A 22,685-nucleotide genomic window follows, 5' to 3' on the forward strand; every position below is an offset into this window, starting at 1 on the left:
GCTCCTGGGTTCTATTTACTGGATTCTTCGACGACGCGCATGCGGGACCCTTTGTCCGGAGCGTTTACGTTTGAAGATATTGTATACCCGCGAAGAGGGACCGCTCTGTGTTTTATTGGGAGTGTAATAAAACACGGCAGCGATCGTAGAGCCAGAATTATCTTTATTTTTTAGTTTGTGCACACAAACAAGGAATTTGACTCCGGCTCACTTTGCTTTTCATCATATAAAAAAACCCCGTTATTTACAGCATGTTGAAAAGCAACACACATAGTCACATTACATGCAGAAAGTGTGTATACTTGATTATAATCTAATCTGCTGCTGGGTCTCTTTCACTCGGCAGGAATTGCGGCTCCTAAAACACACCAAAAACACCTGTTCAATTAAGAAAAATCATTTCACTTTGATCTGTGTCAAACTGAAGTCATTTCCACATTGCCAGCCTGTGGGACTGTAAGCTTTCATATTTAAATGATCCAATTTAAAGTTTCACAGCACTAGAATAAAGATTTTCTCCAGCATTAATTTCAGTTCAATTCAAATTTATTTATACAATTCACAACAACAGTTGCTTTAAGGCACTTTATAATGTAAGGTAGACCCTACAATAATACATACAGAATGTGTGTATATATATATATATATATATATATATATATATATATATATATATATATATATATATATATATATATATATACCAGGCTCAGGGAGGGGCGGGGCCATCTGCTGCGACCGGTTGAGAGAAGGAAAACAGACCAATTTCTTATCTTCATTGCAACACTGATTCTTTTTACTGTTAATTTTTAATGTTCTTTAAAGATTTCAATTTATCATCATCTGATAATGTCTTCGATGGAGTGAGCAGCATTCAAAGGATATTTTTCTGAAAGGTGTTCCTTGAGCCATGTGACCTGAGAGATTTTGTTAAACCAGTTAACACAAAGAAAGCCCGGCTGTGTTGAACTTCCTTTGTAAGACACCCCTCAGACCTTACAGAGTGTTTTTACAAAGCAGGAACGTCCAGAGCTAAAAGATGAAGCCAACACGGAGGTGCCATGTTTACTTTGTTCTGTTGTACTAATATGCAAATTTAACTCTTTCTCTATTGGTGGTAAAATAGCAAAACATTAGAGATACAACAGTATAAAACAAATTTTCCACGTGTGGGACTAATAAAGGTTATCTTATCTTATCTTATAACCTGAAAAATATAAACAACAACATTAAAATCGCAACAACCAGTTAAATACAGTCACTGTGTGTGTAATTTAAATTTATTATAATGACACTACACATGTAAAAAGACAATAACATGACAAACAAGGCTGTGTCTGGTTCCAAATGCAGTTTTTATGACACCGGCACCGACCTGCTTCACGACATATTATACTTGGTTTGAAAAGGGATGCGTGGAGTTTGAAGCAGAGTGGGACCTCTTTTCATTCAATTCTTATCTTTGTCTGCAGGGCTCCAAGTGTTTTTCTAAATACCAAAGATGCAGACAGTGAAAAAATAATCGTCGGATTTAAATAATCAACTCTGCAGTGTCAAGGCAACAAGTGTTAAAGCAGTTCTGTTTAGGAGATCGGTGTGACGCTGAGTGGGTGTTAAATCCTTCTGTTGCATTCCAGTCTCGTTGCCAGGCACATCTGACATCAACACTGCAGAAGCCAATCCCAGAATTAAGCTGCTGTTACCAGGCAAACTGTAGACCGACCTCCCTTCTATTCAGACTTCTGCTGAGCTGAAATGATCATTTTCCTCTCACTGGTATGAATAGTTATAGCAATAGAAAGCAATAACACAACTGGCAGTAATTCAACCAAAACCTACTTTTTGAAGTAAAATATTATAGAAATGGAAAGTATTTAAAAATGATAGTAATAGAAAGCCATTAAATTTAAAGTGATAATATACCCAGTTGCATTAAAATTAGCATGTATTTTCAAGTTTATTAAATGCAGGTAAAGCCCAAAGGCACAGAATAATCAGCATAATTGATTAGAAATAAGTACAGTGTAGAAAACTGGTGCTAAAAACACCCGTGAGCCATCATATAGATGTCCATTTATCCATCTATTTTCTACAGAGACACCCAGATCTCATTCTTCCTGGTCATCATCTCCAGATCTACTGGGTGGACACCACAAATCAGCCAGCATGTCCTGGACACCATCCACAGCTCATGGCCATAGTTCAGGGTAGAAACACAGACTGATACAACATAGGAACATAAACAATTGACCAGTCATTCAACAGCTTATTTTTTTCCATTTTAGCTCTATTTGACTGCAAACTATCCCAGTGTGAGCTGAAGATCACAGCCCGAGGAGGCCAAAGGAACCATATCATCTGCAAAAAGCAGAGACGTAGCAGAGATAAGCCACCAGAGTCAGCCCCTACTTGGGTGAGCCTAGAAGTTCTGTACATTCAATTATGAAAGAGAGAAACAATTAGAGAGGTGACCTTGGTCCCAAAAGCAAGAATTGTTGGGCAATGCTCACGCAATTCAGTTTATTTATCTAGTGGCAAATCACAACTATAGTTGCCTCTACATAGTAAGGTAGAGACCCTACAGTCATCATTTCTCCAGTCAGGCTTCAAGACATCATGATGTGCCTCATTTGCTCAGTCAGATGATGGAGGCAATGAGGTAAAGGAAGTAAGAGGGAAAAAGCAGAACAATGTATCCTGTTTTGCCAGTGTATGACTGGCCGCTGTAGGCAAATATTTAGGAGCACAGAACTCTTTGCATTCTGGACAACAGTCAACATGAGCTGCATTTAGTCAAATCTTCAGTGGGAGAGGTAGACAATTGGAGATCTGAAATGCAGTAAGGTTACATGAGGTGTAACCTCTCATCCAAAAGGCTACTTCATCAAACACTTTAGAGGAGTAGGGGAAACATCCCTAAGAACCTAAAAAAGAAGTCCAGTTGCCTTCAACTCAAGTGCTTAAGTCTGCCATGATCTGAATGATGGGAAACCTATACAAAGAAATGAATGTGCTCATTAACACCGAGATCTCATTTGAGACTTTAACTTCAGTGTCGAATCCATAGAGCCTACACAAGTGGCCGACACCATTGGCAGCATTTCTACTTGTGTGTGGTGTTTCTTTGTTGCACTGCAGTTTTCTGCCAAAACACTAACTGTTGGTGGAGTTTACCTCTCTGTTTCCTTCCAGTCAATTAAAAAACTGCTGAGTGGCCAGAAATGGATGAGAGGACTGTGTCAACACAACATGTAGTTACATTTGTAATGGGTAGGTGGAGGTCAGATTAAGGTTTAGGGTTTAAGAAGGCTTTGCTGTTAATGGGTTCCAATAAAAAATTTAATGCAAAACGACCATCCCTCTTAAGTTATCATCAGCAACTACCCCAATGCCAAACCTGTAATTCAGTGACAAGCAAAAAGGACTTTTTGGAGACAATTTAGACTCAGGCATTGTTTGAGGAGCTTGGAAAGAAAAGTCTCTGGACGTCTTTAAGTTTGTTGAAGCTGTTTCACCTCTTATCCAAGAAGCTTCTTTAGTTTTAAGAGTCCCTGATTTTTAAGCCCTATCGGGAGTGTCTCAAAGAGGGTCATGGACCCCCTATTGATCCTCTGCCTAATCACACGAGCCAAGGTGTGAAAACGGGTGTGGGTCACAATCAGCCAAGGCTTCAGGTGAACCCACTGTGAGACCTTGCCCCACCCTGTCATGTGATTTACTGAGAACAATTGACCCAAGATGGGAGGGGGGGGGGGGGGGGTTAAGGCATCTGGGAAGGATCTCCAAACTGGACTATACATGGTAGACAGTAGACTCAGGCATGTAGGAATGATAATGTGTATGTGTTTGTTAGTCCCCATAGGGAAATAGTTCCTCTGCATTTAACCCATTCACCCAGTGAAGCAGTGGGCAGCCACCAATGCAGCACCCGGGGAGCAGTGTGTAGGGACGGTACCTTGCTCAGGGGTACCTCAGGGTAGCCGTTCAGTGGAGTCGAACCCCCGACCTTCCGATCATGGGGCCACCACTCTACCTACTGAGCTATCCCTGATTATTCCTACTCTCATTGCCAAAACTTGAGAGAACATTTTTTAAACAGATCAAGAATGACTGTACTTTCTAATGAAGCTCATATCCTTTGATGATGGAGATCTTCTTCTGTGGTAGTGAGTACCATCTAGTTTGCTGCTGTCTGCTGGGGGGCAGCGTCAGTGCCAGAAATGCCAGCAGGATGAACAAACTACTCTGCGAGGCCGGAAGAATCATTGGTCAGAATTTGGGCCAGGAGGTCACTGAACCTACCCTCTCCATCACAGACAGCCCATCACACCCACTCCACACCTCTGAGGCAGCAGAGTGATTCAGCCTCGCTGCCATAAAGAACACTTTAGAAAACCTCTCTCTATAAAGCTGTACAATAACTTCATTCTGGGACAGGTTTACACGCCTGTCAGGCAAAAGATGCCAAACATATTGTTTATTATAGCTTCATGCAGCCGTTTATCTTACATCTATAGTGTACAGATTATTTATTAAAGCAATTTGCACTTCTCTGATACACAACGTCAGTCTTACTTTCACTGTTTTTAACTAAATTCATTTTAATTGTCTTTGGGGTTTGTTTGTTTTTTATCACTGTTGTATATATATAAATTCCTGCTCTATCTCACAGTATAATTTCCTCACCAGTCACCTGTTATTTTAAATGTGTAGTTTATTGTTGTTCATTGTGCAAGTTCAACCCATGCAAAAAATTATAAATAATAATATGAAGTGCATTCACTTTTTCTGAGCTAATTACAGATGAACTGAGGTGAAGTGGAAAACTCCAGTTAACTGACCAGTCAAATGCCCAGTTTGCCTCCTCCCTTTATTCCCAGCTGGTTGTGATAGATGGCTGCAGTAGCTCAGTCACCTCTTTAAGAGCCTCTGTGACAGGGTTAGTAGAGTTTTGTCATGGTGTGTTGTTATATATGTAACTGATTAAAGTATGTGTGCTGTTCATAGGGATTTTGTATATATGTATATTTGTATATACTGAAATATGTATTTATTGTGTCATGTAGTTTTTCACATGGTTTGATAACCTCAGATGTAGGCTATTCCAGAAACTCACCTGAGGTAGTCTCCAAAAGTGGATTCTGTTCATCTGGACGTAGCGTTTTGTGGGAGAAACATTTTGTCACTCATCCAAGTGACTTCTTCAGTCTCAGCTGACTGCAGGCAGGTAGAGTATTAAAGGAAGACAGCTGCTCTACGAGGGTTTCCTGTGAGTTAGCGAAGTCCTGTTTTTTGTTTTTATCTATTTGATATATAGCGCTGGAGTGTCCTAATCAGGATTACATCATAGCTAATTTTGTCTCAGTTTACTTGAAAGCCTTTTTCCCAGTGACCTTTGACTCTCTGCAGATCAAAGGCAAGGGGAACCTCTGCATGTGATCCTTCTTCCTACATGAAAACACAAACATCAAGCGACAGCATGCCTGACATTTCCCACATCATTCACTCAACACTTCAATACATAAGCACAAGTTTTCCATGTTTTGCTCTGGATCTCTAGCCATCGGTCCAAAAAATCCTAAAGAAATGTAAAGAAACACTGGAGTAGACATTCACAGTACATATATGAGTTACATGATTAGTTGGGATTTTGTTCATGTGAATATAGTTGCAATTACAAAAATGATACAGAAATTTATCATGTCCCATGGGTAAAGACAACCATTAATGTACATGAAATTCCTTTATTTGGGACACACACATACAAATATATTAGGGGTGCAACAATATACAAAATTCACGGTTCGGTTCGGTTCGATACTTTGGTGTCACGGTTCGATTTTTTTCGATACAAAAAAATGTTCATGCCTTTTTAATTTGTCATTTATTAAAATTATAAATATATATTTTAACTCGAAAGTACAGTTTTTAAATTTAATGTTGCTGAAACAACAAAGTAATAAAAAAAATAAATCTGATTGAGAAATCACTCATCTTTGGAAAAGAGAGTTTATTACAGAGAAATGGCTCTTTCCAAAATAAAAGCTCTACTATACGCTTCTTCTGGGCTATATTCTCAGCAGCATATTAAACATATCAGGTCCCCATTGTCAGGGCTCTGTGTGCGGGCAGGCGGAGAGGAGGATCCAAACGCAGGACTCAGACACAAACGTGAAACTCAAAACCTCAGCTTTATTGCTGGTACGAAAACAAAACCTGAAGTGAACACAGAATATGGAGAACAGAAACACACAGGCATAATCTGAGGGTACGACGTGACACTGACACAGAGAAACACAGGGCTTAAATACACAGATGGCAGTAATCAAGGGATAAGAGACAGGAGGGGAACACACCTGGGAGAAATCACAGCTGACGAGACAGGGGAAACGTAAACTGAGCACACTCACATACGACACAGACCTTCACAATAAAACAGGAAACTCAGACACATGGAACCAGACAAGACATTGAACTAAACAGATAGATTCACAAACAGACGGGGTGACACCATAGACAGACAGATACAGACGCAGACCGAATATAACACGTAGAACTCAAACAATAATAATAATCATGATAATAAATTGGAAAATGCTAATAATAAACTTAAAGCGCTGGGTCACCGACCCAGGACCATGACAGTACCCCCCCCTCAAGGGCTGGCCCCCGACAGCCCCAAAAGACAAACAGACCACCAAGCCAGGGCGGGCGGCGGGAGGCACAGGACGGAGGGCCCAGAACAGAACAAAAGAAGAGCCCCCCCAGAAAACCAAAAAAAAAATGTCCAAAAACCACACAGGGGAGCAGAGTCCAAAACGTAGGTCAGGAGGTCGGCCTGGGGACCGATAGGTCAGAAGGCCAGCACAGTTTATTTCGGGAGGCCGACCGTGCGAAAGGCAGCGGCAGCGGGGCATGTTTGGAGGCCGGCCGTGCGGACGGCAACGGCGGTGACGGGCAAACAGTTCTGGGGGCCGACCGTGCGCATGGCAGCGGTGGCAACAGAGCAAGTCCGGGGGCCGGCCACGTGGAAGGCAGCGGCGGCGTTCAGGAGGTCGTCCACAGCGGCGACGACGCCCAACTAGAGGCCAGGAAAGCGGCCGGCAGAGACGAGGTGGAACAGGACGAGCTGGAACTGATGATGGTGTGGCAACCGCAGGACCAGACGAGGCAGGACCAGACGAGGCAGGACAAGCCGCTGCGGCCGGACCAGACGAGGCAGGACAAGCCGCTGCGGCCGGACCAGGCGAGGCTGAAGCGGATGCAGAGGCCGGACCAGGCGAGGCTGAAGCGGATGCAGAGGCCGGACCAGGCGACGGCGTGGGTGAAGCTGAAGCCGGACCAGGCGACGGCGTGGGTGAAGACACGGAGGCTGCAGCTGGCGAGGATGAAGACACGGAGGCTGCAGCTGGCGAGGATGAAGACTCTGACGCTGCAGCTGGCGGCGGCGTGGAAGCCGGAGACGGAGGCGCTGCAGCAGGCGGCGGCATGGACGAAACTGTGCATGCGGCTGCTGCTGCAGGCGTGGATGAGGCTGCTGGTGGAGCAGCTGGTGGCTGGACGGGCTCCTCGGGCCCTCCAGCTGACGATGCAAAAGGCTGGACGGGCTCCTCGGGCCCTCCAGCGAAAACAGTCTCGGGACCAGTGGGCACAGGGGCCCCTGGAACACACAGGGCAGAACCAGCAGGCACAGGGGCCTCTGGCAGGGACAAAACCTGAGGCTGGACGGGCTCCTCGGGCCCTCCAGCTGACAAAACCTGAGGCTGGACGGGCTCCTTGGGCCCTCCAGCTGACGAAACTTGGGGCTGGACGGGCTTCTCGAGCCCTCCAGCTGGAGCAGATGCAGGGCCAGAGGCAACAGGGACCCCTGACTGAGGGTGAAGATGAGTGGCTGACTTAGCAGATGACAAAGCTGATGATTCCTCCACTAACTGCGCTACTGACTGGGCTATGGACTGTAACAAGGTTTGGAGAAAGTCTGATTGTGGTAGAGCCTGAGCTATGGACAGCGGGGGTGAAGACTGAACTTGAGATGAAAGTGATGGTGGTGGAGTTGGTGACTGGGCTACAGGTGGCTGCTGATCAGCTGACTGAGCTGAAGGTGGCTGCTGATCAGCTGACTGAATAAACATAGCCCCAGAATAAAGAGTTCCAGACGAAACAGTCCTAACTCCTGGGTCCGAAGGAACATCAGGAGCACAGTCTCTTGAACCAGGAGGAAAATACACGTTCTCAGAACTAATACTGTTATTTTTCCAAACAGGAGCAACATGAGCTCTAGGGTTCACGAAGCTGGCATTCACAGCTTTGGGGGAAACAGTCTGTTTATCCCTAGGCACAAAAAGTGAATGAAGGGAGACTCTGTCACTCACCCTAGGTGGTTGTTTGAAAAGAATCCCAGGCTCCTGCTGGAGCTGTGAGTGCTGGCGGCGTGTTCGCTGCCTCCCTGTTGAAGAGGGAGCAGCGCTGGTGGAATGTGACGAGGGAGGACTCTGCTGTGGCTGCTCCTGCTATTGCTAGGGATGATGCAATGATCGGGGACCATTCTTAATTTCGTTGTTCTCATGACAATGACAATAAAGTTTCTGATGATGATGTGGAAATGCTGGGTGAGTCAGGTGGCACGATAATAATCCCTAACATCTTGTAAAAAGCTTGTGCAGGCGTGAGCTGATTGCTTGCGGTCTCATAGTACTCCTCCCGGGACCGGCTGGAGCGTTTTCTGTGAGACTGGAGCGTCCGGGGGGAATAAGCAGGTACGTGGGCTGAAGGGTAGGCTGCTAGCGAGGAACGGCAGCACGGAGGCCCTCCAAGCGCAAGCCGGGTCCCGTCAAAACGGGAGCTGCGCTTCCTCAGTGAATCCGCTGGATCCATTACTGGACGCGTCGTTCTGTCAGGGCTCTGTGTGCGGGCAGGCGGAGAGGAGGATCCAAACGCAGGACTCAGACACAAACGTGAAACTCAAAACCTCAGCTTTATTGCTGGTACAAAAACAAAACCTGAAGTGAACACGGAATATGGAGAACAGAAACACACAGGTATAATCTGAGGGTACGACGCGACACTGACACAGAGAAACACAGGGCTTAAATACACAGATGGCAGTAATCAAGGGATAAGAGACAGGAGGGGAACACACCTGGGAGAAATCACAGCTGACGAGACAGGGGAAACGTAAACTGAGCACACTCACATACGACACAGACCTTCACAATAAAACAGGAAACTCAGACACATGGAACCAGACAAGACATTGAACTAAACAGACAGATTCACAAACAGACGGGGTGACACCATAGACAGACAGATACAGACACAGACCGAATATAACACGTAGAACTCAAACAATAATAATAATCATGATAATAAATTGGAAAATGCTAATAATAAACTTAAAGAGCTGGGTCACCTACCCAGGACCATGACATCCATAAGGAGAGTCATGTGCTAACGGCTGTCTAAATGACTCGGGTAAAGTTTGTAGCATGCTGCTTGTTGTTTTTGTCTGCTTCCACTTGTCTTTGCACTAGGATGATGTCGGCGTAAATGTGCAGTCATATTCGTTGTGTTCCCACTAGTGCTGTCAGCGTTAATCTGAAATGACGTTAACGCCACAATACGGCAAATCTCCGTTAACGAGCTACACGCTACCAGCCCCGTGCGTGGGGCTGGACAGCCAACACGTTAACGACCTAACTGCGCTAACACACTAGTTCCCACCCATGTAATTGAGCATTGTGTGGCACATCCGACATACTGTTTTACTTTTGTCCATGACGCGCTTACCTTCAGGGTCATATGTCACATGAAGACCAAAATAGTTCCAAACGCCAGATCTGAATGATGGTGGGGGAGGTTCAATGTGCCATGTTGCAACGAGCTTAACTTCTGTCTCGCTAGCTTGCGCTGCTCTCAGTGGATCTGCGCTCGACAGTGCAGCCTAGGCGGAGTAGTCGAACACAGATCCACTGAGCTCTCAACACAGACAGCATCGTCAGAAGGAAAGTTGATAAAATAAATTAAAAATGTTGTATTGTTCGATACATATGTGCACCGAACCGAAAGCACTGTATCGAACGGTTCAATATCGATACGAGTATCGTTGCACCCCTAAAATATATACATGACTTCTTGTTGCAATTGTAAAATTAATGAGAAAAAAAATGAAAAAGGTCAGACAGTGAGACAATGCAAAAAAATCTAATGTTGTGTTGCTGGATTGACAGCCCTCTGAAAATGACCTAGGACACTGCCAGACCTCGAGCGGCGTGAGCCCACAGGCCGTCTGGTCCCTGCTGCCCCATACTCCTATACCAAAGAGCAATCGCCTCCACAATCCAAAGTGAGAGATGTTGCTTACTTATAGGCCTGACCTTATAAGGGCCTGCCCATGAAAGGAAAACCTGGTCATTTTTCTGAAACTCCTTAGTCCTGTCCAAATATGCATACAAAATTTGAACAGGAAGGGGGTGGGGAGAATGCTGACAGGACAATAACCACACGTGCCCCAACTGCCTTAAGCACATAGGCCGGGTTGGGCTTCAGTGACACCCTGGTCTGCCCCAGGGTAAACCGATGATGGGTGCACTGAAAGTTCGCGAATGTCACTGACACGTTTCGCGGAGGCTAACGGTGTGTTCACACCGAACGCGATGGACGCGAACAAAACGCCCCAAACGCCCCTAATTTGACGCGTGCACATTCGCGTCTCCACGCGTGTCCAAGAAAAATCCATCGCGCCCCAAAATATCATATTTTAACGCGCGTGAACCGGAAATGTGGGAGAGGAATGTGGGAGGAAGTTGTGCCAGACCGGTATCTTTGCAAGATGGCAGCTGTCGAGCTAGCGCTTGAAGAGAGTCTCCCTTCTCTATGTACTGTGGAGAGCAGAGCAGCGGCGTAAAAGACGTCCTCGCCGTACCTGGGTCCATCAGGTCCTTCAGAGGCGTGAGCAGTTTGGTGAGCTTCACCATTTGCTCCAGGAGCTGCGCCTGGATGACGGCCGATTCCAGCGCTATCACCGTCGGCCAGTTTGAGGACCTGCTTTCCCTCGTCGGTCCCAGCATCGCCCGCCTAGACACCAACTACAGGCGCTCAATCCCACCTGCAGAGCGGCTGTCCGTCTGCCTGAGGTTAGTAAAAGTATTTAATACGGTAGTCCTTTATTGATACCTGTGCTAATATATGCTAAACCATCCATTTATACACTGCTAACATGGATGTGCTATGCTAACAGTGAATGCTGTCGGTGTTTACTGAAAGCAAACTGTGGTACAGAGACGACTGTTTATAATATTTCTAGTGATACTCAGAAGGTCTCATCATTAATTCGATTTATGCTGTTATCAGTGTTTGCGATGATAGCATGGCTGTGGTGTCCTATCAATGTATGCGCTCGGTGTTTGCTGATATCAAACTGTAGCATTAGGACCACTGAGTTAACCTTTGTAGTGATACTCACTCCTTTTTATTTAGACCTGGTTTGATTCTGGGATAGTTGAATATTTGTATATAATCCCTGCAGCTGTCAGACTCTATAGCAGGCGTCACCAGCCTTTATTAAAACAGAGTTAGATAAAACTGAACAGTTTGGCTCATCTTTAGTTACATGGTTCTATCTTGATAAGCTATGTCTTATCACAGATTAATTTTTCAAAAATATTAATGATTTAAGCAAGGAAAGGGCTACATGTCAACACACAACTCTTTATTTCTATTAATGTCTCACTTCATTCCTACCTGATTGACATGTTTAGGAATTATGAGTGATTGGCACACTGTAGTTGTGAAAGTTGCTACCAACCAAATTATGATATGTTAAAGTTAAAATAAAACAACTGTTTTAGATATTATCTAATATACATTTTGTAATTATCCTTATAATTACAAAATGTTTTATGTAAGATTTAAGTTTTGTGATTTAAATCTGACATCACAAAAGTATTTTGGAATTTGAATAATGTATTTTGTAACTGCAGTACACATAATACTGATTTTGAACAATTTTGTCCAGGTTCCTTGTCACCGCGGACTCCTTCAGCACCAAGCGTTCAGTTACAGAGTCGGTGTGTCAGATCACCCCCCAGGCAGCGACGGCCATCTGGGACCGTCTAGTGGACGACTTCATGGCTGTGCCTTCACCTGGAGACTGGCGGTCCATCACAGAGGGACTCCAGGAGCACTGGAACTTCCCTCTGTGCTGTGCAGCTCTGGATGGGAAGCACGTCCAGACAAAGGCACCCCATATATCATATAGGAGACACACACATTGATATACACTAAATATTTATTTCATTTATTTTTTGTGGTGCCCAAATTTATGCACCTACTTGATTTTGTTTAAACAATTATTGCACACTTTCTGTAAATCCAGTGAACTTCTTTTCACTTCTCAAATATCACTGTGTGTCTCCTGTATGATATTTAACTGACATTTTTTATTGTAACAACGATTTATACAGGAAAATGATGTCTATTAACAAGGTTGCCCAAACTTTTGCATCCCACTGTATCAGTATATTTTGTCATTAGTATAATATGAAATAAATTCTACATGTGTCAAGTCGTGTGCCAACATTTGCTGTGTAGTAGAACTGAGACATTAGTCATTATAAACATTTATTTGAAATAATATTAGAATTCTCACACAGAAAAACATTAAACATAAATATATAAGTATTTACAGAGAGACAGGAATAAAAAGGACCAGCTGCTCTCCAGAGCAGGAACAAGGCTGAGGAGGAAATGCTCCATTGGAGACTGGTGTGGACTCTTCAGGGACACCAGGGTGGCCAGCTCCACCACCGATGGACCGTCCTGGGACCCGTCCCTCATCTGCCTCGGAGCCGTCTTCCTCTGTGGGCCTTTAAAACAGCACAAAACACAAAGAAATGAGAAGGCTGCTACTAGATTTTAATTTCAACATTGAAAAAAAAAAAAAAACAATAACAGGATATAATCAGATTGGTTGTAGATATTTAGTAAAGGTGATCACAAGGGAATCCCACCGACTAAAAAGGTATCAGTGCTTGCTGTACATACCTGTGGGTGCAGCAGCAGGAGCTCAGGGACTGGGGAGCCAGGAGAAGCAACGGGGGATGCTCTGCTGCAGAATCAGTTGGTTCTATCAATACAGTATTAAATGTTAACAGGTTGAATATAATAATCATAGAGTAGACAGTGGTCCCTCATTTATTGCAGCAGGGGTTCTCAGAATAACTAGCCCCTGGCCACGCACTTTATACACTTTTTTCCACACACACACATGAACATTGGTCACAGTTCTCACAATTGATTCTCAAAGTGCAAACCTTTGTAGATTGCAAAACGTAAAAGTATTATTATGCCGCGGTTTGTCTTCATCTGCCCGCTACTTTCGTGCGCCTTTTCCCCTCGCGGTGCAGGTGTCTATTTCCGAATGAGGCTCAAAGTTATGGGTGTTTTTGTGCTGTTTTTTCTATTGGACGTGATGGTTATCAAAACCAAACGTGATAAATTTGGCAAGCGCAGGAGATTTGTCAATCAGGCTGCGGAATGCAATGCTGTACGGAGCAATAAAAAATCTGTGAAAAAGCGAAGCAGTGACGGATGAGCGGGACCACTGTGTGCTGTTTATTAATAAACAATAAAATATATTCCTAAATGACAACATGCATAAAAGCAGAACGATATTTGTACGTCAGTGGGAAAATAGCGGTGGCTTGCTAGCTTTTGTGCGGCTTCCCCGGGTCAGTGAAAACTTTCAAAAGAGAAATGAATGAACTTACCAGGTTGCCCGATCTCTTCACATATCTTCCTCCAAGCTCGGTCCTTTATATTCCTGTCTCGGTACAGAAAGCAGCTGGTGTCGTACAGCTCCGAGTTGTTTGCTACCGCATTGATTAGCCTTCTCCTCCATTGAAGTATGAAAGGCTTTGACCGGACCTGCCCCTTTGACCTAGGTAACAGCCACGTCACCAGGCTCCTGATTGGTTGTCGCGGCGCGATTTGACGCTGGAGTTCAGATTTTTCCAACTCGAGCGGTAGACGCGTAACGCGCGTATGCACAAAATGCAACACAAAAACTGACGCGCGTGGTTTTATTCGCGCGTCAAACGCGCCAGACGCGCTACACTGACGCGCGTTTCACGCGTTTTGGCGTTTTCGCGACACAAATCTGCTTCCGAATTTTCGCAGGACCCGCAATCGCGTGTCTTCGCGCCTTTCCATTGACTTTACATGTAAACCTGACGCTCTATTCGCGTCCATCGTGTGAACACACCGTAAGGCTAGCAGTAATGCTGTCTTCAAAGACAGATGCTTTAAATCAGCCTCCTGCAGAGGTTCAAATACAGGGAGTGCAGAATTATTAGGCAAGTTGTATTTTTGAGGAATAATTTTATTATTGAACAACAACCATGTTCTCAATGAACCCAAAAAACTCATTAATATCAAAGCTGAATGTTTTTGGAAGTAGTTTTTAGTTTGTTTTTAGTTTTAGCTATTTTAGGGGGATATCTGTGTGTGCAGGTGACTATTACTGTGCATAATTATTAGGCAACTTAACAAAAAACAAATATATACCCATCCATCCATCCATCCATCCATTTGCTTCCACTTATCCTTTTGAGGGTCGCGGGGGGCGCTGGAGCCTATCCCAGCTGTCACAGGGCGAAAGGCGGGGTACACCCTGGACAGGTCGCCAGTCTGTCGCAGGGCCAACACACAGAGACAGACAACCATTCGCACTCACTCGCACATTCACACCTAGTGGCAATTTGGATTATCCAATTAACCTATCCCCACAAGCTGCATGTCTTTAGATGGTGGGAGGAAGCCGGAATACCCGGAGGGAACCCACGCAAACACGGGGAGAACATGCAAACTCCACACAGAAAGACCGCAGCCTGATGGTGGAATTGAACTCAGGACCTTCTTGCTGTGCGGCAACAGTGCTAACCACCGTGCTGCCCCAAATATATACCCATTTCAATTATTTATTTTTACCAGTGACACCAATATAACATCTCCACATTCACAAATATACATTTCTGACATTCAAAAACAAAAACAAATCAGCGACCAATATAGCCACCTTTCTTTGCAAGGACACTCAAAAGCCTGCCATCCATGGATTCTGTCAGTGTTTTGATCTGTTCACCATCAACATTGCGTGCAGCAGCAACCACAGCCTCCCAGACACTGTTCAGAGAGGTGTACTGTTTTCCCTCCTTGTAAATCTCACATTTGATGATGGACCACAGGTTCTCAATGGGGTTCAGATCAGGTGAACAAGGAGGCCATGTCATTAGTTTTTCTTCTTTTATACCCTTTCTTGCCAGCCACGCTGTGGAGTACTTGGACGCGTGTGATGGAGCATTGTCCTGCATGAAAATCATGTTTTTCTTGAAGGATGCAGACTTCTTCCTGTACCACTGCTTGAAGAAGGCGTCTTCCAGAAACTGGCAGTAGGACTGGGAGTTGAGCTTGACTCCATCCTCAACCCGAAAAGGCCCCACAAGCTCATCTTTGATGATACCAGCCCAAACCAGTACCCCACCTCCACCTTGCTGGCGTCTGAGTGGGACTGGAGCTCTCTGCCCTTTACCAATCCAGCCACGGGCCCATCCATCTGGCCCATCAAGACTCACTCTCATTTCATCAGTCCATAAAACCTTAGAAAAACCAGTCTTGAGATATTTCTTGGCCCAGTCTTGACGTTTCAGCTTGTGTGTCTTGTTCAGTGGTGGTCGTCTTTCAGCCTTTCTTACCTTGGCCATGTCTCTGAGTATTGCACACCTTGTGCTTTTGGGCACTCCAGTGATGTTGCAGCTCTGAAATATGGCCAAACTGGTGGCAAGTGGCATCTTGGCAGCTGCACGCTTGGCTTTTCTCAGTTCATGGGCAGTTATTTTGCGTCTTGGTTTTTCCACACGCTTCTTGCGACCCTGTTGACTATTTTGAATGAAACGCTTGATTGTTCGATGATCACGCTTCAGAAGCTTTGCAATTTTGAGACTGCTGCATCCCTCTGCAAGATATCTCACTATTTTTGACTTTTCTGAGCCTGTCAAGTCCTTCTTTTGACCCATTTTGCCAAAGGAAAGGACGTTGCCTAATAATTATGCACACCTGATATAGGGTGTTGATGTCATTAGACCACACCCCTTCTCATTACAGAGATGCACATCACCTAATATGCTTAACTGGTAGTAGGCTTTCGAGCCTATACAGCTTGGAGTAAGACAACATGCATGAAGAGGATGATGTGGACGAAATACTCATTTGCCTAATAATTCTGCACTCCCTGTAGAGGGCCACAAAGCTGGGTGTCCACACGTGTGCGTTGCCCAACAAGGAGAAAAGGAGAAAATCCGCATTTTTCCTGGAAGCGAATACACCGCGTTCCAAATTATTATGCAAATAGTGTTTAAGTGTTATAAAGATTAAATAAGTTGTTTTTCAATTAAACCCGTGGATGGGATTGTGTCTCAGGACTCTTTGTATCACTGAAATCAATCTCGGACACCTGTGATCAGTTGTTTGCAAGGTGAGCCCAATTAAAGGAAAAACTACTAAAGGAGGATGTTCCACATTATTAAGCAGGCCTCCATTTTCAAGCAATTTAGGAAGGAAAAATGATCTCTGCTGAAAAGCGTGAAATAGTTGACCGCCTTGGACACGTAATGAAAACCTCTTTCACGAAAATTTACGTGTGATCACCATAATGTTAAGAGATTTGTGGCTGAGTCAGAGCACACATGGGTTCGTGCAGATAAAGGCACAATTATGAAGGTTTCTGCCAGAGAGCAGCTACTAAAAGGCCATTACAAAGCTGCAAACAGACATTTCAAGCTGCTGGTGCCTCTGGAGCCCTGCGAACGTCAAGCTGTAGGATCCTCCAGAGACCGGCAGCTGTGCATAAACCTTCTATTCAGCCACCCCTAACCAATGCTCATGTAACGCAATCTGTACTTACGCCAAACCTTTAATGCGTGGAAATCAGGACTGTTGACCTTGGGCAGTTCACTAGGTGTCGGTGTCATCAATTTCATCCCGATGTTTAACCCAGAATCACAGTTTCTCTAAAAATAGGTTACAAGAAATCAAATGTATCCCAAATATCTATATCCTGTCAGAAGCTAGTTTCGTAAAGGAGATTGGTAGTAGCTGCTCCACCACAGGAACAATAAGGCTTCCAGCACACAATGGACACCACACTTACTTAACATAAATACATTTATTAGACACAATTTTAAATAATAAACCCTTCTTTTGTAGTGTCTTTCCACTCAGTGTCACAAGAACAATAAAATAAATAAATAAAACCAAATATGTATCCTTTAAGGTCCTTTGGCCAAAAGAAAATCACCTGAGCTCAGGGAAAAATAAAGTGCATCGTTGGGGCCCTTTGAATTGTTCCTACCGCTCTGTTGGAACGGTGTAGCATCCAATAATAGCATCCAGCAAGCAGAAGCATCCACCCACAGCAACGACCATCTATTTGCCAGGACGGTTCGACAGAGTCATCAGATGAGGACTTCCACAAGGCAGTTCATCCAGTAGGATCCAGGGCACCAAAAGGGCAAACAAACCAGCCTACACACAAGTGTGCAGAAGAATTAACAAAAATATTCATAAGCCTCAGTACCACTGACTTAGTGTCCATATCACTAACGGCTTATTTAACAGACTTACCATTATAATAATACAGGTTTGTCAAAATAAAAACAGAACAGAACATAAATGCTGTTAACAATGCTTATTAATGCTGTTCTCTTAGGCATAACATAATAACACTGTAACTGACCTCGTGTCGGCCGCCATTTCAGGACATTAGCCAGGCTCATTTAACGGCTAGCTTGCTAACAGTCAGCCAATAACACACGTTATACAATATTTAGCCTCTTTCTTAAGCCTTGTGTTGTCCACGGGTCATTTTTGTCCTCTAAAGAAATCTTTTGCTATCAAAAATGTATTTGTTATTCATCAAATGGGCTGAAAATAACAGAAGTGATTCATTACTATACTATGAATGATTGGAATAAGTTTCAAGTAATTTGATTTATTTATGTGGTTTTTATTGAATTTTATAACGTTGGTGGTCCTCGTGGACAAAAATGACCCCAAAGTACAAAGTGTTGCAAAGAGCCGTATTTTCACACCATACTGTTTTCAAACATCTTTGATCTTGGATCACTGATGTGTGGGGTCAAGCACTGGTCATAACAACCACAACAGGCAGCACAATGAGGAGGCAGGTGCTCTATATTCAATGAAATTGTATTTATACAGCGCCAAATCACAACAACAGCCGCATCAAAGTGTTTCGTATTGTAAGGTAGACTCTACAATAATACATACACAGAAAGTATCCTCAAAAGCCTCCATTGCACTGGAGATTTGCATACTTTGATGAGCATACTTTTTTTTACCATGTTGTGCAAAGCAATGACCAGTAGGACAAAGCACATATTGTCCTCTAGTATAATGAGGAGGGAGAATCAATGTTCAGGAAGATCCAGGGTTAGAAGATATAGAAAATATTGTCAATATTTAGAGCACATGCTACCCTTTCTCTGAAAAAGCACATCAGCCACCTGCAGAAGTGGAAGAAGGCTATGAAGTGAAGAAAAGTGATGAAGAATCTGAACTATGTTCAAGTAGGTTCTCAGGCATCCAGGACATGGTAGTCTGAGGAGCTTGGAGAGAAAGTGACTGGGCTTCTTGAAGTTTCTTGAATTTTCAGAATGTGAAACTGAAATAGAAGATGTGTCAGAGGACTACACATCATCCATTTCAATTATGATGAAGACAAAGAATCAAGCAGGAAAGAGGAATCAGCTGAGACAGAGGAATATTTGCAGTAACGTGAGGAAACACTGACCTGGTCTTCTAACCTTCCCAGTGACAGACGATGCATGACTCTCTCATGTGCCTCAGAGAAAGATGATCTACCACAGTCCAAGCACATGTGCCAGGTCCCATACTCCTTCAGTGGCTTTTCTACTCGAGTACTGAAAGCATTATACACAGTGTATTCTGCTTGTATTCTGCTTTTTAACGTTCACATGCCAATGGATGCATCAGAGACCAAGTTGGGGTTCAGTAACTTGCCCAAGGACACCTTGGTAAGAACTCCAGACTAGAGCACACAGAGATTGAACCAACAACCATCCAATTAGCAGATGACCTGCTCTACAGCCAACTCAATGATGAACAAGGAGGGACAACAAGAGAGGAAGAAAAATGGACCGAATGCAGCTGTAGGCATATGTGGGTGTGTTGATTCTTACTGCCGTGCATCCAGTAGAGTCGCTACGGCCAGTTTATGACATCCTGAGTCTGGTAGAGAAGTTTTCATGCTGACACAAGATTAATCATAGAAGCACAAAAAGGACATAATTTCTTGATAAAGACACAATAGATGATCGTCGTTCATGACACAAACGTGCTCCCATTTGAGGTGTATGATGTGTGTTGGTGTTGACTTGACTTGAAACACAAGTGGGTGTTCCTCCTGCTGTGATGTAAGATCCTGGTACTGATGTGACTGTATGAGCACCAAGTCCCCTTCAGAGGACTCTGTCCCCTCCAACAGAACATCCAAGTAAACCAGGGAACTTTGAGACAAAAACATGGGCAGCATGTGATGCAGGTCCAGCTGTACATGGAACATGCTCGTGTGCGATGGCAAACCGTCTGTCCTGCAGTCAGGACACGAGTTGTCCCTAACATTGCAGGTTTCCAAAAGAAAACAATCACCTGTAACAGCTTGTTTACTGTATATGCCCCTTGGCCTGCAACTGCAGAAAGAATGCTGTCCATGATGGGACCAGTGCAGAGGAATAAACCTGAGCTTCCTCCTGCACTTGGGTCAAATATGGACACGCCTTTGTCCTCATGAAAGTTTGCCTTCACTCAGACTCATGCCCTCCTACCATGCCAAAATATAGAAAACTGTCAGGCAATGAGTTGGAATAAAGTTGAATAAAACCTTGAAACACAGAGATGGATGATATTTTATACTTGTTGCTTCAAAGCAAACGGGGTCATTTTTGAGCCCTGAGGACCACAGGTGTGATTATGTGCTGCCATTTAAAATTTATAAATGGTTCAAAAAAAGAATTCTCACTAAAGTTCAACATACAGCACTCTGTATGTTGAACTTTAGTGAGAATTCTTTTTTAAAATTTTTTTTAAAATTTTTTTTAAATATTTAATTTAATTAAATATTTAATTTTCTTGTTTTATTTTCGCTAAAAAACAGGGTGTATTTTTTGTAAACAAGGTCTGGTGGCCCTAAAATGTAAAATGTTGGGTAAATTATGTGTTAATGTGTTGGTCTTAAGTAAAACTAAGGTGTAACACTGAATTGATTGACAATTTATACTTTTTACTTTAAAAAAACAGTCAAATGAAGTGGGGACATTTTTGACCCCTGAGGACCACCAGTGTGATTATTTGCTGCCATTAAAAATTTTCAAACGCTTGAAAAAAAACTTTCTCACTAAAGTTCAACATACAGCACTCTCTAGTTATTCAGATAGTCAAAATTATCTAAACAATTAAATATTTAATTTTCTCAATTTGTTTTCGCTAAAAAACAGGGTGTATTTTTTGTAAAGAAGGTCTGGTGGCCCTAAAATGTAAAATGTTGAGTAAATTTTGTGTTAATGTGTTGGTCTTAAGTAAAACTAAGGTGTAACACTGAATTGATTGACAATTTATACTTTTTACTTTAAAAAACAGTCAAATGAAGTGGGGACATTTTTGACCCCTGAGGACCACCAGTGTGATTATTTGCTGCCATTAAAAAAATTTAAATGGTTCAAAAAAAAAATTCTCACTAAAGTTCAACATACAGCACTCTCTAGTTATTCAGATAGTCAAAATTATCTAAACAATTAAATATTTAATTTTCTTGTTTTATTTTCGCTAAAAAACAGGGGGTTTTTTTTGTAAAGAAGGTCTGGTGGCCCTAAAATGTAAAATGTTGAGTAAATTTTGTTTTAATGTGTTGGTCTTAAGTAAAACTAAGGTGTAACACTGAATTGATTGACAATTTATACTTTTTACTTTAAAAAACAGTCAAATGAAGTGGGGACATTTTTGACCCCTGAGGACCACCAGTGTGATTATTTGCTGCCATTAAAAATTTATAAACGCTTGAAAAAAAACTTTCTCACTAAAGTTCAACATACAGCACTCTCTAGTTATTCAGATAGTCAAAATTATCTAAACAATTAAATATTTAATTTTCTCAATTTGTTTTCGCTAAAAAACAGGGTTTATTTTTTGTAAAGAAGGTCTGGTGGCCCTAAAATGTAAAATGTTGAGTAAATTTTGTGTTAATGTGTTGGTCTTAAGTAAAACTAAGGTGTAACACTGAATTGATTGACAATTTATACTTTATACTTTAAAAAACAGTCAAATGAAGTGGAGACACTTTTGACCCCTGATGGCTCACATTGTATGCAAATCGGGAGGACATCACAAGGGTTAAGAAACATGACAGCAGTAGATTTGATACCTCGCTGCAGTATAATAAGGCACAAAACATTTCATACGAACATGAGCTGCACGCTAACTCACCAGAGGGGTTCGTGTAATGGCGAATGGCTGTCGGATTCAGCTCAGCTTCACGTTCGTAACTGCTACAAGACTCTTTTTCCTAACAACATATTAAATCATTAGCTTCACATATAAAGGTTTTTAAAACTATTTACAGCAACTCAAATGTCTACTGTACCCGAATTTCCAGCTCGTAGAGGGCACGAGAGCAGCATGCGCCTCATCGGACCAATGGAAGGAAAAACTCTGTAGCTGGAGTAGAGAGTGGCTATGCGCACTGCACAGTGGTGCGTTCAGTGACTACCAAATAATCAGAAATCCCATACTCAAACAATGATCTGGGTTACACTCACAAGCAGAAACGGCTGCAGTGGGCCCAGAACCAAATGAAGACTAATTTTCAAACAGTCTTGGTCACTGATGAGTGCAGCGCCACCCTGGATGGTCCAGATGGATGCAGAGGTGGATGGCTGGCTGCGTTGTCAGCTAAAAGGTAGTGGAGTCGTTTTTGAGCTGGAATCACGGGGAAAGAGCTGGACGGCCCTTTTAGGGTCCCTGAAGGAGTGGAAACGACCTCTGCAAAGTATGTGGAGTTTCAGACTGACCACTTTCTTCCTGGTACAAAAAGAAGAACTGTTCCTTCTGCAACACAACCATCTTCATGCAAGACAATGCACCATCTCATGCTACGAGGAACACCTCTGCATCTTTGGCTGCTATCGGCATAAAAGGAGAGGAACCCATTCTTCCCTGACCTCAATCTTATTGAGAACCTTTGGAGCATCCTCAGGTAAAAGAATATGAGGGTGGGAGGCTGTTCACATCCAAACAGCAGCTCTGAGAGGCTATTCTGACATCCTGCAAAGACATTCAAGCAGAAACTTTCCAAAAACAAGTTCCATGGATGCAAGAATTGTAAAAGTGCTAACAAATACGGGGTCCTGTGTTATTGTGTGACTTGACCTGTTAAGATGTTTTTGATTGAAATAACTTTTGATGTCAGTGAAATTGATCTACTAATGCTGCAAATTCAACAAATGACCATTTTCAATTCTCTACAACCTATAAAATCTTTTGAAACTCTGTGTGCGTAATAATTTGGAACAAAGCATTTTAAGTTTTTTACTTTTGAA

General features: G+C 43.1%; 2 long non-coding RNA genes across 2 annotated transcripts; both read right to left on the reverse strand.

The window, feature by feature from the left end:
- Positions 1–12,593: 12,593 nt before the first annotated feature.
- Positions 12,594–13,907, reverse strand: LOC146667284 (uncharacterized). Its single transcript, XR_014911942.1, has 3 exons — positions 13,767–13,907; positions 13,042–13,123; positions 12,594–12,863 (listed from the first exon to the last, which is right to left on the reverse strand). It is a non-coding gene; the product is annotated as an uncharacterized LOC146667284 (long non-coding RNA).
- A 3,476-nt stretch (positions 13,908–17,383) lies between these two features.
- LOC146667285 (uncharacterized) lies at positions 17,384–21,783 on the reverse strand. The gene is made up of 3 exons (XR_014911943.1): positions 21,731–21,783; positions 21,574–21,652; positions 17,384–17,577 (listed from the first exon to the last, which is right to left on the reverse strand). It is a non-coding gene; the product is annotated as an uncharacterized LOC146667285 (long non-coding RNA).
- Positions 21,784–22,685: the final 902 nt, after the last annotated feature.

The sequence above is a fragment of the Rhamphochromis longiceps genome, linkage group LG6, assembly GCF_057381845.1.
Source record: "Rhamphochromis longiceps isolate RC_006_pf linkage group LG6, R_longiceps_female_GT1.1, whole genome shotgun sequence".
NCBI lineage: Eukaryota > Metazoa > Chordata > Actinopteri > Cichliformes > Cichlidae > Rhamphochromis > Rhamphochromis longiceps.